Source organism: Camelus ferus, chromosome 20 (assembly GCF_009834535.1).
Source record: "Camelus ferus isolate YT-003-E chromosome 20, BCGSAC_Cfer_1.0, whole genome shotgun sequence".
Taxonomy (NCBI): Eukaryota; Metazoa; Chordata; class Mammalia; order Artiodactyla; family Camelidae; genus Camelus; species Camelus ferus.
Window position 1 is genome coordinate 16,192,421 of NC_045715.1, and position 18,390 is coordinate 16,210,810.

General features: G+C 35.8%; 1 long non-coding RNA gene across 1 annotated transcript; it reads left to right on the forward strand.

The window, feature by feature from the left end:
• The first annotated feature begins 677 nt into the window (after window positions 1-677).
• Window positions 678-15,498, forward strand: LOC116658229. Its single transcript, XR_004313472.1, has 3 exons — window positions 678-688; window positions 3,264-3,266; window positions 15,413-15,498. It is a non-coding gene; the product is annotated as an uncharacterized LOC116658229 (long non-coding RNA).
• The last annotated feature ends 2,892 nt before the right edge of the window (window positions 15,499-18,390 follow it).

An 18,390-nucleotide genomic window follows, 5' to 3' on the forward strand; every position in this document is an offset into this window, starting at 1 on the left:
CAGATGTGCAGAAGCTAGACAGTGAAAGCTTACATTTCCTAGAACTAGTAGTCCAGATGTGTTTTGTTCCCTATGAGAATGATGCAGTGGGGTGAGATTTCCAAGGAGAAAATGAGGCGGAGGTGAAGCTTTTATGCCTTTGTGTTTGCTGCTGCAGAGCAGAGTCGTGGAGGCCTTTGGTTTTTCTTGGCAGCTTTAGCAGAGATCTCAATACTAAGCAACCATTTCATAATCATCAAGAGTCAGGGCGTTGGCCAGCTCTCTTATTGATGTGGCCTGTTTTCTGGAACTGGTAACAAAAATGGAATGCCATTCTCTTTGCCTTATTCCTGAACATGGTGGGGATAGAGTCATATGAGTGAACCACTGATTTCCAGGGTAACAAGCCAATGGAAATTTTCAAGTTCTTATCTTTTTTTTTTCACATGTACATCACACATAACTTCATTCGGTGTTTAACATTACTCACTGTTCTACATGACTTTTTTTTCACAATTTTAATAACCTAATCTGGTTTAATTTAATCTATACTAATATAACTCTCCCCTTACTTTCATTTTCATAGTTATTGAGTCATTTGTCTGTCAAGAATGTATTTTTATAAATATGATATAGTCCCTGATGATTTATTTGAATTATACCTGACATTAATTTTCTTTTATCTTTGTCATTCTTCTAGTCAGTCTATGTCCTGATTTTACAAATCAACAATTACTGTTTTTATTCTAAGATCTCTAAGAACTGCTTGTTCTTAGAGCCATATTTTTTACTTAATTTTATTCACTTATTTATATGCTATATTATATTTCCAATACTCTTTCTTATATCCCTAAGGTTTGGGGCTTTTTGTTCTTTGTTTTATTAAAATGTAATTTACATTTAGTAAAACTGTTCCTTTTTTAGAGAGCAGTTCTACAAGTTTTGACAAATACTTAGTCATGTAAGATGCTCATCACCTCAGTTAATACACCCGTCACCTAAAAACATTCCCCCTTGTCTGTTTCAAACTCTTATCCTCCCTCCTGTTCCCTGATGACCACTGACAGTTCTGCCTTTGCAAAGCATCATGTAAGTGAAATCATACAATATGTACCCTGTGAGTCTGACTTCCTTCACTTAGCATGATGCATTTAAGATCCATCTACGGTTGTTTAATGTATCAAAGATTTGTTGCTTTTTATTGCTGAGTAGCAGTTCATTGTATGGCTATACCACAGTTTGTTTACTCCGTCCCCAGTTAAGAGACATTGGAGTTGTTTCCAGTTTGTGTCATATGATTAAAGCTGCAGGTGTCTGTGTGAACATAAATCTTAATTTCTCTTGGGTAAATACATAGGATTGAGATTGATGGGTTGTGTGGTAAGTGTATGCTTAACTTTCTAAGAAATGCTTAACGTTTTCCAAAGTGTTTGTACCATTTTACATTCCCATCAGCAATATGTAAGAGTTTCAGTTGCTCCACATCCTTGTTAGTGCTTGGCAATGTTGGTTTCTCAAATGTGGTTTTAATTTGTATTTTCCTAATGACTAACGATGTTCAGCATCTTTTTTGTGTGCATTTACTTATCATCCAGAGATCTTTTTCAGTAAGTGATTGTTCAAATCTTTTGTCCATTATTGGGTTGTTTTTCTTACTGAGGTTTGAGACTCCTGTATGTATTCTAAATACTAGTCCTTTAATCAACTTGTGGTTTGTATATATGTGATTTGCTTTTTCTATAACTTGTCTTTAGTTATCTTAGAGTACTTCAAAGAGGAGCCATTCATATATTTGACAAAATTCAAATTAGCAATTTATTTGTTCTGCTTGTGGTGCCACACTTAAGAAGTAGTTGCAAAGCCCCAAATCACACAGTTTTCTCCTCTGTATTCTTATGGCTTTAGATTTTACATTTAAGTCTATGATCTACTTTGAGTTACCCATTCTTATGTGATGCAAAATATGAATGGAGTATACTTTTCAATGTGATTTTCAAATCTGTCTAGTGCCATTTGTTATTTCTTTTTTATTGAATGCATATTTGTTGAAAATTAGACTTCTCCTTAATGTTTTAAAATCTTTTTCTTACTTTCCTAATAATTATTTCTTTGGGTGTAAGCCATTATTTTTAGTAAGCTTGACATTCTCTTTCTTCTGACTTTTCATTAATATTTGGTAAGTTTTGACTATGTTTTCATCTCTGCATTGAGATTTTTCACTACATTAGCCACAGATGTATTTGTAAGGCCTAATTTGGTGAAGTGAGCATCTCAGGAGCAGGTCTCCAGGATATAAATGATTCATCTCAGACATTGCCATCCTCATTGGGCATATTTTTTTTCTTTTTTCCACTACAAGCTTCCTCACTGAGCATTTTCACCTGAAGAAAGACTTTCTTATTGCTGATTAACTCTGCCTCCTGTTCCCCTGGCTTTTCCTGGTTCTGCTCCTAATGTCAGCTCGCATCACCTCTAAGCATAGGCAACCCTGATGCTGCTTTCACTTTGGTGATTGCTTTCTCCTGTGTCTTCACCTCCACCACATGAAAAGAAAGGCTATTCAGCATATACTCTTACAAAAAACTAACCCTGGAGAATTTCATAATGTCCAGTAAGCTGGTGCAAATCGATGTGTCTCTAAAAGAGGATGAGGAGTAACTACACAGGGAACTGAAAGAAAATCTAACACTGGAAACTCATTCACACATACCAATAACAGATAATCTCAAAGCCACAAAACCTCTTGTGCTCATAATTCCCTTCTGGTTTTATTTCTCAAATTTGATGATACTATATCAAAAGCATACAATTTTAATCACTTTAAATTGTGTGTTAATTTATGTAACAATTATCAGTGCTTACTTAAATAATTAATATCTGTTTATCTTGAGTTATGTTAAATTACTACATTGATGACATACTTTATACACTTAATCTGTAGTAATAAGACAACAATTAAATTATTATTGATTATATAATTTTAAGCTCATGCCTAAGAAACATTATTGTACATACTTATTGTTTTTAATTCTTTACTGCTTTTAAATAACTTAATCAAATACTTATTTAGTCAGAAAACAACTCACTTTAAAGTGTTTGTTAGAGAATCATTATATTAAGAAATAAAATTAAATAAAACTATGTATATTTCTTCTAATTGTAATACAACCAAAGTAAAATGCTTATATTCCAAAACCCTAAGAAAACATTTGAGAAGAAACACTCTTCCTTGTTGTTTATGGGAAAATCAACAGATTTTTCTGCAGTAACATGCTATTCGAGAGTTAGTTAGGTGTTAATGTTAAACTCATGAAGAAGGTTAATCATACAAGAAAATGTAATTGTTTTCCATAGCATTATGATATTTGGCTCTGTTAAAATAATTACACACTAAAGATATTTTAAAACTTAGGGGAGGGTATAGCTCAGCTGTAGAGTGCATGCTTAGCATGCACGAGGTCAAGGGTTCGATCCCCATAACCTCCAGTTAAAAAAATAAACAAATAAACCTAATTACCTCTCCCCTGAAAAGACAAAACAAAACAAAATTAAAACTTAGAGATTTTATTTCTACGTAAGACTAAACATTTAGCTAAAAGAAAAACATTTGAAGATTCGATTTTTGTAGCTTTCATTTAAATGAATGGAGAAAAAAATCTTGTCTTGATTATCATTTAATAGTTATGTACAGAAAATTGAATTTTCTCTACATTAGAGCACCCAAAGGAAGAAAGTTTTGAGATCTCAGTATAGGCCTAACTAGATTTGCCAACATTACCAAACCCATGCATTATATCCTGAAGAGAGAGATACACAGGAAATACTTTTCATCTGCTGAGATGATTAAGAAAGCTTGCAGAACATATAGTGCTAAGTTTATGATTTTATTTTCAAAATTTTACTTTTTCAGGCAAATCCCAATCACTTGAATTAAGAAACCAAAATGGAGACCGATTAAGATTTCTTCCTGAAAGAGCTCAAAACTCAACAAGTGCAAATACAGAGGGAACCAGAAAGGCTGTGACAGCAAGGCATTGAGATGATGATCTCTCTCTTCTGGTCTGAGGCCTGTTGCATAAAGCCACATACCAAAGACTCATATTCTGAGTGAGAGATGAGAGAATTCCTCCAGCACACAAGAAAGGATAGACTGGAATTAGCTTCCCCCAAGCAAAGAGTACAAGTGAGGGACCTGGACATATATATTCCTAGCCCTCAGCTGCAAAAAGAAATTATAAATGCTCTTATTGGTGATGGAAATATTCCAGACCTCCTAGCTTGATTAATTCCATGTCAGCCCTGTGCATAATGTTTTTCACGTACTTAAAAAAAAAAATCTGCTCTTTGATGTCAAAGCAAATTTCAGCTCAGAATAATGCTCAAGGGACTAGTCCTGATGTTTGCCAATTATTCAAGATAGCTCCATTTTTAATAGAAATGGCATTTAAAAATATGAATTAAACACTTCAAAAATGTGTCACCCTGATTCTCAAACCCTTCCTTTTAATTTATTTTTCCATGCTTTCTAGATCATACAAGCAACAGTAGTTACTAGTGCTCCTTGTAGTTAGCTTCAAATGGAATAAATAACTATTATTATTGCTTGATATCAATTGCTAATCTCTCTGCAACTACCTTCGTCCTTTAGCAAAGTTGTCTTGCTTAATTCTGCATTGAGTTTTACATTTTGAATAAATTTCATGAAAATTTGTCTCAAAAGATTCTAAATTATTGTTATAACATTTCACAATGAAGAAAAATACTAAGACATATGGAAATGTTAGTGGGTTTTTACTTGTTTATGCGTAGATCTTCAATTGATTTGAATTTGCTCACATTTATGCAGATTTTTCTCAGATAAGGGGCCGACCCAAATGGGATAAGTACCAGATTTCAGTACATAATTGGAGAGACTATTCAAGCAAATTAGTCCAAGTTCTTTGTTTGACTGCTGAGGAAATGGAAATCAGGAGGTTACTGAGTCATGAAATAACTAAGGTTATACACCTAGCAAATGACAATGCCCAAATCAGTCTAAGTTTTGTAATGTCCAATATGGGGCTCTTTTCAATACATGACGAGTTCCTGAAAGACATTTTTAATCTCCTGAAAACTTATTAAATAGCTTTCAATTTCCTGGTGCCTGCCTATGTGTATTGTGTACATGTATGTGTATGTGACTATGTGTGTGTGGTGTGTGTGTGTAATTTATTTCAAATGTCATGGAATCCTGGAACTTTTCTCTAAAATGCTAGAGCAAGAGATGTTTTCTTAGTCTGCGTGGCTTTAAGTAAAGAAAAGGCTAGATCCTGGGTAAACTGTTGCCTGATGATTCACCCTCATTAGTCAAAACCCCTTATTCTAGGATTGTTTCCTTTCCTCATTTTCTAGCATCCCTTTGTTATGGTAGTGGCTATTAAAACAATTTTTAAGAAAAATTACTCCTCAGTGAGACTCTGCAGCTTGAACATTTCATGTTCATTCCATTTGTGTTATCCTAACCTCTCAGCATTTCCAAAGGAAGTCCTACAAGCCAGTTAAACTTCAATCTGGAAAATGGCAAGAAGAAATTAGTGCATTTTGGAAGGCATGCAATTAAACTGGGTACATGGGTACATCAAAAATACTGTACCCCCCAGGTTATAAACTGAGAGTCCTTCCAACAAGGTGTAGAATAGATGGGTTTGTCTGAAGTATGACTGAACATCTAGCCCTTACCTGGACACTTCCCAGACACCCAATACATTTGCGTATTCCCTTTAAGGGCTCCATTAATTTAAGATAATTTGTGCCCTCTAACATTTTTCATGGATGATATTTTGAAAATGAATTAATTAAAGATACTTAAAGTGTATAAAAACTGATCACACAAAAAGAAACCTTGTTCCTAAATAATTTTAAAATGCAAAATATATTTCTCTTCCTTCATTACTTTTAAACGAAGGGCTCAGAAGGATGATAATTATTTACAATTATTCCATTTCAATTTTAAAGTCTTGTAAGATGTTTGCTGTATAAAAATTACCATCATTAAAAATAATCTTTGTGATAAGAATTAAGTTGAACCACTTCAAGATTTCACTCAATACGTTTTAACTGCTGACTAACATTTTCTAGATTAGGACTCAGAAATCCTCAGGCAAATTTATTTTCACATCTATCTCATTGTTAATTGAGGGCAATGATTACTGGAACAAAATCTAGAAACAAAAGTTGACAAGAGAATTTAAACATTGCCTCATTAAGTGGAAAATGTGTTAAGATTTTGTTTGCCTGTTTCGTTTCTTAACCAGAACATTAAGTTAGAAAAACTGACATAATTTTCTTAGGAGGCTTTATCAGAAACAAAACTACTTTATTTAAAATTGTATCAATCTATTGTACTCTCAATAAAATCCATGTAAAAGTGGAAAAAAAACAAGGAATTCCACATAATAAAAATTATTATTATGAATGACCAATAGGAAATCTTTTCTAAAGTAAATAAGAGTTGCTGAATCTAGTTCTTCAGGTAAACAATCCAAAATCTTAGATAAGTATAGCTAACCTTTAGAAAATAATAATTAACAATATATTAGAATTTATTAATGGTTGAAAATTAAATTAAACTATTTTAGAAACTCTTGGATGTGATACCTAAACAAAGGTTGTAGGGGGAAAAGAAAGAAGCAGAAAACTCAGTGTCAACATAGAATAATCAGTTATTGAGAGGACATTTTAAAAATCAAGATTCAAATAAACACAGAGGAGTCTGCTGTGAAATAAAAACAGTAGTTCTTCCTAAATGACAACCTGATTATTGCAGATGAATGATACGCCTCTCACTATGCCTCTCACGAGAAGCGAAGGAAGTATGGCACCCATGTTGTCATTGGGTAATTGCTCATTGAGTAATCTATATGGTAGTATATACCATAAACAAATGACTTAATATTTTGGCAAATTCTAAAAGAACATTTAATCTGATGTCTCATTCTGTGTTCACTGAGAACTGATCATAGTCATGCACTATCTTAACTGTACTCCAAGCCAGTGTAAAGATGGGAATGGCTCTGAGAGGAAGTGGGCAGTTCTAACATTCTATACAGGTCCTACTTTCGGTTAAAGTATTTCATTTTATGCCAGGAAGTCACAAAGCTTTCCAGTCTCTTTCCTCTGCTTTTCTTTTCTTTTTTTTTTTAAGGTCCAGTTTATTCTTAACATCCCCTAGTTAGGTTAATTTGGCCGTCCTGAGTGATTAATTACTGTACTCAGATGTAAATATCCTGTACCACATCAAATTTCTTTGTACATACTGCGTGTGGTCCTCTTGCATTCATCTACAGATATGTATACGTGGTGATTGAGTGAAAACATACTCTCTCCCGCCCCCACCTTTCTTTATCACACAAAACAATTCTAAGTGAGGATGTCTTCCGGGAGCAGCATAGCTGCAAAAGGAGAGATTCAGTGTGTTACAATTAATGGCATTTTCTACTCCCCCAAAGTGTTTTTATCTGAAAACTCCTTTTGTGTGTTGTCCAAATACCTTAACTAGGAGTTGAAAAGAGAATAACATGATAGCCTTTCTTCTTTTCACATTTTTAGCCAGCCTATTGAACATTCAGTGACTGTTGATATAAAGTATTTTGAATTAATGGACAGAATTAGATCACTACTAAATATCGCCACCAACACAAATATTGATAATTAAACTAATATCTGTACAGCTCAGGGGGCTATGGTAAACTGAGGACAGGATGACCTTTTTAATTCTGGTCTGATTCAGTGGGAAAGGAAATCTGTGTTGGTGTCTTGACCATAAGTTATTGTTCATCACAGAATAGAATAAGTGAAAGATACACAGAAGTAACTCCCCTATATCTAGTTGTAAGCGTGAATCTTACCCGTAGAGATTGAAATGCACCTGTTTCTTTGCACAAAAAAAACCTTCTTGTTGCAATAATAAGTGATGTGCCAGGGTTCCTGGAAAGAAATGGACATGGGACGGAGCTCTTCCAAGAGAGAGGACTAGGACATAATCAAGATACCTAGCATACCCACAGGGAAGGGATCTTCATAGTTTGTCCCTTCCTCCCTGTCTCCCCCTGCCACAGTTAGGGGCACCGTTAGTGGCTTTGGAGGCTAGGTGTTCTGGCTGATGTGACTCAAGTTCCCTCTTGGGTGAGAACTATCCTAGGGAGGGGCTGCACCGGCATTGGGTTCTGACATGACTGAGAAACTTTTATTTTGTCAAGCTGCTGAAATTTGAGGGCATGTCTATTGCATTAACTACCCTGACTAATACTATAAGGGCACTCAGCCCTCCAAATTTTTAACTTGAAATCTCCTAATTTTTCAGGAACAGCAAAGCATCACAATTCATAATTGAAATTACAACTTTTGACACCTGTCATCCATCTATCCATTCTTCTCTGCATCTGCATTTCAATCAGACATTCAAAGACCAAATTTCTACTGTGTCCACACAACCTTGGTCAAACTGCACTTGAACCTCAGCTGCATGATTCCATCCCTGACACCCTTCTTCCCTCAGGAAATATGACCACTCTGTCTTGGGTTCCCCATTGAACATGTAATCTCAAATAAGAAAAACCAACTCTAGCTAATTTATTCAGAAAAATAAAATAGATAAACAACAAGTTTCTACTGTATAGCACAGGGAACTATAGTCAATATCTTGTAGGAGCCTATAATGAAAAAGAATATGAAAAGGAATCTATGTATGTATATGGATGACTAAAACATGCTGTACACCAGAAACTGACACAACATTGTAAACTGACTATACTTCAATTAAAAAAAATATCATGTAGACTGTGGATCATTTGAGAGAACAGTTATCATGGCTGCACAGCCAAGACCAAAGCCCCAAATCACATGGTAGAACTAGTTCAATAGAGATATCACTGCAGCTACCCTGAGCACCAAGCCTTCAGCTTCTACCACCGACACTGAGAATGCTGAGCACTTAAAGATACTTCCTCGACCCTCTGCTACTCCAGAGCCGAGAGCTGCCACCACCCACAAAATGCGACTCTTTGCTTTACCAGCTTCCTCTTCAACATTTAGCCTATATCATCCCTGAAATGTGAGGCTGGAAAAGCAAGAAAATGCCTTCCTGAGAGAGCAGCAGGAAGCAAACAATGGGGGGAATTTCCCAAACACATGAAAGATGTTCAGGGGCTGGTGGTCAAAAAAAAAAAAAAAAAAAAAAGAGCAATTACTAGCCATGTACATACGGCTACTGCTGACTACAACAGGGATGTAATAGACACTTGATAAATATCTGTAGAATGGATGAAATAACTAAGAGTGACCAGGATTGAAGCATCCAGTTATTGCTATTCACAAAGCATCGTTTTAAATGACATAAAAGTGATTGGACTGTAGAGCATGACTGTACAGCTCCCCTGAGTTCAACAGAATTATTATTTCAGTCCCATCCAGTTCAATAACAATCAAAGCCAGAGCTACATAGAGTCAGCTCCAAGTGACACACTCAGCTCCATCCTACAGGCTAAGAAGAGGAGCTCAGAGCTTAATAGGACACTGCAGAAAACCAACTAGGCTTCCACTATCAAAGTGAAGTGGGGAATTAGAGCAATTTTCCTGACACTCCAGGCAACAGTGGGCAGTTTGCCTGGATTATCTAGGTCACTGCTTCAAACTCTCAGATTCTTTTTGCCCGTGGAGAACTGTCCTATTAGCTCCAGTTACCACAGAGTAACTAACTGAGAAATAAGCTCAGGGTAAAAACAGCCTCATTCCCGACAACCCCCTGTTAACTATGCTTAAAGGTCCATGATTTTTGGTCACATCGATCCAGGCTAGATTTAAAAGAGCAACCTTTGGAGGTGGATGACCAATGCCACACACACCTAACTTGCTATTATATCTAAGACAGAATGTGTCAAATTAAACGATAAAAATTGAGGAGCCGATTCTCTTTCAGGCTGCCTTGCAGGGTTCCCCCATGATTATGACAGGAACGAATCATCTGCAGTGATATTTAGGTTAGTAATGCCATTATGATAAAGTGTGTAATTTAGGTTCGTCTCCATTATGTCAGGAGAATTGCCGGATACTTACCTCCTCCTCCTCCGACTTCTCAGCTTTGCCCCTGTGGCTTACTCAGGGCACTGTTAATTGACACAATTAAGAGTGAAGACTGATTTACAGGACCCAGAGGAGCCGCTGGGAGAGTGAGGTTTATGTACTCAGGAGAAGGTTTTATAGACTTTGCAATGACTTCCTTCTGGATACCCCAATTCTTCTCTGATCAGTGAAAAAGCCAGGGTAAAGGGGGATAATGAATAATATTAGTGCTACAATTTGGTTTCACTCATATTACTTGTATTTATTTCAATCAAGCACCATTTTAGGTCTGGTTCCCTTTTAGAAGAAGGGATGTGGTTTTAGACCTGCCTAATTCTCATCCACTTTCCCATTAGTTTGTTTTTTCCCTCATTATTTTCTGACACTATAATAAATTCTAATAAAGCGTCACCAGAAACTGAAGCATTTTCAAAAAGATTTTTTGATGCTGAGCAAGGAAAAAGATACAATGGAATAAATAAATTTTCTTCATTACGTAAGGAAAATTCATGTCTCATTAAGAGAATTTAGCTTTTGAGACACATAAAGCTGCTGAGACACTTTGTCTTCAAGCTCACTGTTGAAATTTACCAAGCAGCCCCTTGATCCATCTAGCTTAACATCTTAACTAGGGAAATGAAAAGAGCCTGGAATTAAGTGGTTGTTTTTCACATGCAGCGTCAGAGAACAAAAACAGGGACCCACATCTGTACTTATTTTAGTTCTGTAAGTCTTGCATCTCTTCTTAGAAGATCAGCACTAGCAAATTGCTGTTAACTGGGATAATTATACAGTTCTCTGAGCAGTGAGCATAATAACACTGTGAGTGTCCAAGGGTTTGAACAATTTGGACTGATTTTGTATAGTGTATAATTTACAGTACAGATTCAGAATGTCTTCTCTCTCTCTTTTTTCTTTTAAGAACAGCTTTCATGCTTTTGCTCTGGATCATTATACATGGAGACACGTATCCACAGTCAAATTTGATACAGATAAATCTAAACATCTGCAAAACTAGGATAATATTATTGGCATTTACACAGTGCTGTCTCGGGCCATTTTTGGTTGTGATTGGCAGAGCCCTAGAAGTTAGCTGAAGCTCACCCATGTCTAAAATGATGTCTCAAATGGGTAAACTGACATCAAGACCTTGATGTAATTGTTCAGAAACAAGTCAGCTGGGAAATGTGAATGAGAAAGATCATCCAAAATAGTACAAAGAAATGCTCAAAGGTATAAAATAATTAAACGAGTAACATACTGAGCTATACATGTGATTAGGGGTGTAAATGGTGCTTGCCTATAGTCCCTGCTACTCTGGAGGCTGAGGAAGAAGGATGCTTGAGCCCAAGAATCTGGGCTGTAGTGCTGCTCCACTGATCAGGTGTCCATGCTAAGTTTGGCGTCAATCTGTGACCTCCCTGGAGAGAGGGACCAGTAGGCTGCCTAGGGATGGGTCATCCACGTCAAAAATAGCAGGTCAAGAAGTGACTGTGGTTGCAGTTAAAAACAAGGCAAATGATTTTTTTAAAAAAAAGCTTCAATAAGCTTCATTCACTTGATTATTCATTCAGTCATTCAACAAATGACCATTTACTTTGGGGAAAGAGGGGAAACCCTAAAAAGTGCTGGCTACATGGCTGAACTAGATATTCTGTCCTCAGGAATCTCAAAGATTAGCTTCTCAGTAAACATATACAAAAGGTAAACATAGTAGCAATTAATATTCTAGGATGAAATGGAACTTCACCCTTTCCATAGCTAATCAATTTATATTAATTTTTCTATTGAGTAACAATGCTCAAAGAAATCCAAGTCACATAGAAAGTATAGCACACGGATAAAATGATAAGAATATTATGCTGCAATTAATTCACTATACCATTGTGTTAATTAGAGCAACTGTTTTCATGGCCTAGCTCACTAATAAAGAACTAGCCAACTAAGAATTTAAGAATATTTATAATGAATTTGTTATTGAAAAGTTGCTTTTCACACTGGACTTATCATTTGAATTTCATCAAGATTAGCTTCAAAAGTTGATTTCTTAGAATTATTGTTTGTTGCTTCCTAAATCCAAAAATAAATCTCTGAAAATAAAGAATATCATCAGTCTTGAAAACTGTAATCAATATTTAATGCTTCCTTTTTTGAAAATCAATTCTAAGATTTAGAGACTTAAATGGAGTATGATATAAGAACATGAAGTTGAAATGGATTGCATCATTCCATTTGTACATGAAAAAAAGCTGATAGTGCAAGAAAAGGATAAGATTACATTTTGAATATCTCTTACTAAATATTTCAGATAAGCAAAAAGGCATAAAGAATTATGTAATAAATATTTGTGTATTTACCACTGAGCTTAAGAAATATTACAATTGTAGAAATTCCAGGTATAATAGTCTCTGATTGCATTTTCATACTTTCCCATCAATCACTAACATTTCTTTACTTTTGTTAAGTGAACAAATTTTATTTCTAGAGCAGTTTTAGGTTTGCAGAAACACTGGGCGGGAAGTAGAGAGAGTTTTCATATATCCCCTATCCCCACACATGCACAACATTTCCCCACCCCTACCAAAGTGGGACATTTGTTACAATTGATAAACCTGCACTGACACACCATTATCCTCTAAAGTCCATAACTTACATTAGTTTTCACTCTTGAATTCATACATTCTAAGTGTTTTGACAAACATATAATGACATGTCTCTACCACTGTAGTTTCACACAGAGTAGTTTCAGTTCCCTGGATAAATATATATATATATATGTTTATTCACCCTCTGCATTTGTGGCAGTCTTATGCACTCTTTCTGCCTTTTGTAATTTTAATTGAGAATTTTACATGATTTCATTTCCCTCCTTTCTTAATATGTCAGTTCTAAATACTTCTTTTTGACTTTTTTAGTGGCTTCTCTGGAGTTAGCAACATACATTTACAGATGGTCCCTGACATACGATGGTACAACTTATGATTGTTTTTTGACTTTTTAATGGTGCAAAAGTGATATGAATTCAGTATAAACTGTACTTCAAATTCTGAATTTTGATGTTTTCCTGTGCTAATGATATGTGGTACAATAGCTCTCAGGCAGCCTTGTGATCAGGAGGGTAAACAACTGATACACTTACAACCATTCTGTACCTAAACAACCATTCTGTTTGTCAATTTCAGTCATTGTGATGTTCATAAAATTCAGGTTATTTCTAGTTTTTTGCTCTAACAATACTGCAATGACCATTCCTGTCCAAATACCTTTATATAGAAATGTGAACATTTTTTTTTCTGAGAGCAGCTCTTTAGACTTTGGTAAAGGTACCCTTAGGGTTAGATATAATGTCTCCATAGGGCATGTGAGCATAAGTATTTTAAATAGAAGCAATTAATTTCAACTTCCACATTATTTTTTTCCTAAGGTGACCTGCCTGAGAAGGTGCTTATGGTTGAGGTGTCATGCTGTTTCTCCGTTCCAATTTCCCCTTTCAAAATCACCTTTTTTCTCATTTCACATGAACATATTAGAATGAGTAAGATAGACAATACAGACATTATCAAGTGCTAATGAGAAGTGAAACAATGGGAACTCTCATAAATTGCTGAAAAAATGTGAAACTGTATAGTCACTCTGAAAACGGTTTTGGCACTTTTTAAAATCATCAAACATATACTTGACATATGACCCAGCAATCCCACTCCTGTGTATTCATCTTAGAGAAATAAAAACATATGTTTACACAAAAACCTACAAACAGGAGTTGATAGCTGTTTTACTCATGATTGCCCCCAACTGGAAACAACCCACATGTCCTCTAATGGATGAATGGGTCAACAACTGTGGTACATTCAAAGAGTCAAATACCACTCAGCAACAAAAAAGAATGATCTTATGTAGATCGCAAAGGCATTATGCTAAGTGAAAAAATACTCAAAATGTTACATATTATATGAATCCATTTATATAACATTATGCAAAATACAAATATGTAGTTTGGAGACCAGATCACTATTTGCCAAAGACGAGGTAAGGTGTGGGAGAGTGTGACTACAAGGCATCAAGGTAACACAAAGATGCTTTTGAGGCGGAAGAGGCTGATTGTTCTGTTTCCTCACTATCATGGTGTTTACATGACATGGTGTTCAAGTTCACAGAGCTGTAGGCACAGATAAATAAATGTTTCTGTATGTTAATTTAAAGCAAAATAAAAAATAAAATAGAATAAAAACCTGTATATTCATTCAGAATCTCACCATGGAACACTGCTCCAAAATATAAAAGTTCCTTGAGTACCAAAAGGACAGTTTGAAACATTATACTTTATTTAGAGAAAACCAACAGCTCTAAAGACTGCATTACATAACTGTATGCAGGGAATGTGGTTCATAATGCTTTACTTTCAACAAAATTGTAGTGGGATCTAATCCTTTGGTTAGTTCACTTTTGTCTAAAAAATTTTGTGATAGATCTCTGTGGCTTTTGGTATGCAACAGAGGGAACTCAAGCAATCAAGAGCAACAAGAAAATCTCTTCCATGCTCATCTGCTTATTTACGTGAACAAAGTTTCTCAGTTCTTAGATCTACAAAAATGAAAAAGAAGAAGAAGGGAAAAAAACGCACATAGGAAGAGAATTGTGGCTAAACCCTGGCTTAATCAGAACACCTGCTCTTGCTTGCTAATGTCTTCTTGTATCTGTCCAAAAATTTTTTCTTGCTATCCTTCATTGTGTATATCTATTTCCTCAAAGTTATTTTCTCGATCTTTTTGTCTACTTATATTTAAAAGTGAGACATTAATAAGAAGATCAGAAGTTTTGTGCATATTCATGGAGCTTAGCAGTTTTGTTGGTGTAATGAGTTGTACTGTGTTTACGCCAACATAGGTATGTGGATGTTCTAACATCCAGTACCTCACAATGTGACGCCATTTGGAGATAGGGCCTTTAGAGAGGTAATAAAGTTAAAATGAGGTTGTTAGGGTGGGATCTAACTCAATATGACTGATTTCCTTATAAAACAGGAAAAATATGGACACAGAGACATGTATAGAAGAAGATGTGCAAAGATGCAGGACTATGCATAAGCCATGGAGAGAGACCTGGAATAGGCCCTCCCCTCACAGCCCTCAGAAGAAACCAACCCTGCCAAGACCATGAGTTCAGACCCTTGGACCCCAGAAATGTGAGACAATAGATGTTTTTTGTTTAAACCACCCAGTTATGGTTATGTAAACTGCATTGTTATGGCAGTGCAAGAAAAAAATGCAAGTGGAAAATTCTACATGTTGGTATCTCTACATGGTTCCCCTTTGCCTGGTTAGGTTGTACAAAGTACCATAATACCCTGCTGGGAATGTATGGGCCTGGCTACCAGCATTTTGAGTGCTGACTAAGAGAAAATTGTTGGGTTCTCAGCATTTAGTGTTTTTCAACACACATCCTAACTACGGCTTAGCCTAGTGTTGGCCAAACCAGAGACTTAAAACTCCACAGTGTAAACCTCCTGCCTACTGCCAAAGTGTGGGAAGAAGTTTGGGACTTCTGCTTCTCATGCAGATTTCAATGAACCTCTGTATTTTTATATATTCCCTACTTTATCCCATTCACTAGGTACCTGGTATAGCTAAGTCCTGAGCCTTTTAGGGGCAGGATTCTATGGTATAAATAGAGTGACTTCTTGGCTTTCCCCACTGCCAGCTTAGAATTCAGCTTCTAGAGGGCTGTTAATTCCATTATCACAAAGTGTAATGCTTCCTGTCTTCCAAAATGTGCATGCTGTTGCTCCCTCTCTCATTTTCCTTATCCTAGTAGGTTATGACTTCTTTTAAAACACATTTTTAATTAGGAGTATCAAGTTGCATTATTTCATGGGACCTCAGCTACACATTAGATAAGATATTTGATATACTTTGGTATTTGTTTTGAGTTAGGAGATATTTTTAGGATGACTACTCAGGCATATGGCTGGAAAAGGCATATTATAACCATAATACTTGTTGATTAGAAGATATTAAATCACATCTGTTCCAGAATCTGTTCTTTTTTAAGGGGCTAGAGTTGACCTATGATAATTAAATTGATCCAGATTTGCAATCAGATGTGCTTGTTTTACTCCAATACAGGTTGGATTACTAGGTAGTAACTTACATAGACAGCCATATGGACTTACACTGATTTTGTAGACTAGTTTACACTTACATCTTTAGTGATAGGTGGAAACTGAGTCTTGAAATGTGCCTTCTATTTCAGGCTCTGCCATTTACTAGCTGTGAGCTGTTATTATATGCAATTTATCTAAAGTCTGTTTCTTCCATAAACTATGTATATTAGTTACCAGAAAAAACTCTGTAATTCTATACTTTTAACTGAAACAATAGCCACCTAAATGCCTAAATTATTCTTTAGTGTCATTTTCTCATTAATCTCTTCTAGCGAAAGTTCTAAAATATGAGGAAACTCAAGGATACATGTGGAGTGGTGAGATACTGGCTTAGAGGGAAAATCCTGTGGTTTTTCTCTTTTCCTGCCTGGTAGTAAGATGGAGATGTATTTTTATCCTCTCCTTACAGTCAAGTAAGAAGGTTTAAAAGAAAGATTGTCATCTCATTCCTGATTGTTCATCCACTTGGGAGGAGACTTCTGATCTGCCTTCTGTCCTTTTAAAAAGAGGAAGAGATAAGGGGTGAGGATAAAGGGCTGAGCAGAGAAAGGAGACTGCAGCGAAATTACCTGCAATTTTACAAGTTTTGAGTAGTCAGATTGAGAGATTTTCTGTGGCTAAATATACATAGAAGAAGGAAGACAGTCTTGAGCAGCCCAGCCAAGTCTAGATACGTACAGTCCTGTATTTTACAAAACCTGGGCAAAAAGGGTTTCCCAGAAGTAGGTAGCTGTAGAATACCTGGCCAGAAAATGTAGCTGAGGAGGTACTGATGAATGTCAAAATGAAGAGTTTCCTTAAAAACTCATCACAGATCCAGCCTATGAGATGAACCATGAGATGGGTCACAGGCCCAAAGAAATGGTCAGGTTCTGAATCCTTGTGACATAGGTCCCAGCACATGACTGGAGTCTGAATACCTGTGACATAGGCCCAGAGATGAGCAACCTAAAAAGACAATCACAGTACTTGCTAATAAAAGAATATTTTATGCCTTTATTTCATTTTGCTCATTTCCTCCAGCAACGTAAGAGAAAGGGACACAGAAAAGAGAAAGAAGAGGAGTGATGGAACAGGCCACAAGTATTCCCCTACTCCTAGTTGACAGCCAAAATTTTACTGGCAGGAATGGAAAGGGGAAAGTGAGTGTTAATTAGATCTGAGATTAAGAAGTCAAGTAGATTGAAATAACTTTTTCAACTGCTGAGAAAGTTGAAGAGCCAGGGTGGTCGGCTGAGATGTCTTAAGGTCAATTAGGTAGAACTTTTACAAGCATAGTTGAAAACAGTGATGTGGAAAAAATTAAAACATTTCATTTTAGTATCTAGTTATACAGGTTTTTCAAATACTGCATTATTGTGGGTTTTAAAAACATTTTGGGGGGTTCTTTATTCCTTCCTGAGAATCGGAGTTTCCATCTGGCATCCTTTTCCTTAAATCTAAAAAACTTCCTTTAGAATTTCACGTAGTGCAAATCTCGTGGTAACAAATTCTTGTGGTTTTCTTTTATATGAAAGTGCCCTTATTTTTTGTCTTCATTCTTTAGAGATGTTCTCACTCTAAAGATGGCATTCTACTAGCTTCAGGTCTCCACTGTTTTAAGAATAAATCAGAGCTCTTTTGAATCTTTGCTTTCCATTCTGTAACGTTCTCTGGAATCTTTCAAGATTTCCTCTCTATCTTTAGATTTTAGCAGTTGACAGAGCTTACCGGGATATTGTTTTCTTTGTATTGATCCTGCTTGGGCTTTGCTGAACTCCTTGAATGTTTAAATTTATGTCTTTCAACATACCAATACCAACAACATCAATACACTTTCCTGCCAAGCACTGCCTGCCCACTACTGAGTTTTAAATATTTATTCTTTGGGTTACTATTAAAAATACCTGTGAGAGAATTGGACCAATGAAAGTTATCTGGCCATTTCCTAAAGAAGGGTACTTTATTGATTTTTACATGCTATCAATATTGTAATATAATATCAAAGAACAAATATTTAAAACTCAATGCTGGGCAATGCTGGATAGGTTAGTGTATTGGTATTGTGCCTAATAAAGATTATTTCAAAACCCTCCTTTCAAAATAATGACAATAATAATGACAGTTAATTCCCATTGTGTACTTCAATTTGTTGGGTAGTGTTCTAAATG